This window comes from Dama dama, chromosome 32, assembly GCF_033118175.1.
Source record: "Dama dama isolate Ldn47 chromosome 32, ASM3311817v1, whole genome shotgun sequence".
NCBI classification, from domain to species: domain Eukaryota; kingdom Metazoa; phylum Chordata; class Mammalia; order Artiodactyla; family Cervidae; genus Dama; species Dama dama.
In genome coordinates this window covers 13682535-13683899 of record NC_083712.1, presented here as the reverse complement: position 1 = coordinate 13683899, position 1365 = coordinate 13682535, and the positions used below count along the sequence as shown (strand labels likewise).

At 41.7% G+C, this 1365-nt stretch overlaps 1 pseudogene; it reads left to right on the top strand.

Moving 5' to 3' along the window:
• LOC133050645 (beta-defensin 103A-like) lies at nt 1-889 on the top strand (annotated as a pseudogene).
• Nucleotides 890-1365: the final 476 nt, after the last annotated feature.

The window sequence follows — 1365 nt, the reverse complement described above, 5'->3', positions numbered from 1 at the left end:
ATGAGGGTCTACTAACTTCTCTTTGTGTTGCTCTTCTTTTTCTTGCTGCCTGTTCCAGGTAAGAAGCGTTGGGAAATGACAGGGCTGAATGGATTGAGAATTTGTTAGTCAGAGTCAGCCCTCTCCATTCATTTGGGAATTTTAGATAAAGGAGATTTATTGCTTGGGAATTAGATATTACCAGCTTTTCTTTTTTTTTTTTTCTTGACAAAGACCATCAAGAACCTCAAAGTAGGGTCTCCATCCCTTCTGATTCACTCTTAAGAGACTAATCAGCTCACAAACCATCCCTCCATGGGAGGACTGTTATACAAGTTCATGAGAGAGGAAGAAAGTGATTTAAATCTTTATTTATTTATTTATTTTAAAATCTTAATACAACAGGAGAAAAGGAACTTAATCTGAGGACAGAACCACAGGTTCCCTTTTATTAGCTTAGCAGTCGGAGGTACAGTCTTTCGGCCTCTTTAGGACCCGGGGGACCATCGTGGCCCCTGCCTCCCAGGTGTCAGTTCACAAAGGGGCTACCTCGGTCATGCCACTTTCTCAGCTGAGCCGAACCCGAAGAAGCATTGTTAGTAGCTAGTGCCACCGTATTCTTTACTCCAGATGGTAAAGAAAGAGGAAAAAGACATAAAAGAACAAAAAATGGCAACAGATAACTTATTAGAGAGATTTCAAAAGCCTTGCACTTGCACCTCGGCCTTCCTAAAACCTTCCGTGTGCTCCGTTTCTTCACTGCAGGTAATGGTGGACTCATAAGCGGGTTACAAAAGTATTATTGCAAAAAAGAAGTGGCCGGCGTGCTCTGATCGGCTGCCTTCCAAACGAGGAACAGATAGGTCACTGTTCCCTGAGTGGCCAAATATGCTGCCGGAAGAAGAAATGAAAAATCCAGAAACACGAGGAGAAAGTTGCATAGTGTGAAAATGCCTCCTTATAGACTCCAGAAGTCAAATCAAATTAAAGGCTTTTAACAAAAAATTAGAAGCTTGATTATTATCATGATTATTTTTTTAACATTCTGTTTATTGTGTTACTTGTTACCAAATAGGCAACTTAGAAAGTGTTAATGACTCCCCTTTAATTCAAATAAAGTATAATCCCTAGAGGAAGCCACAAGAGGCTCTCAACTGATGTCCCAAAGATTGTCAGATTTTATTCCTCTTTCACAACTTTCACCCCACAGTGACACTGGACCACTTGATCTTTCTGAAACACTTCCTTTGTCTTCTGTCACCCATCTGAGCTTCGCACTCTGTCCATCTGTCATAGCATCCCCATCAAATCCATCTCTGAAACTTCAGGGCATCCCTGAGGGTCTTCCCAAGTCCTTCTGAGCACTTTCCAGCTCAGAGATACGGG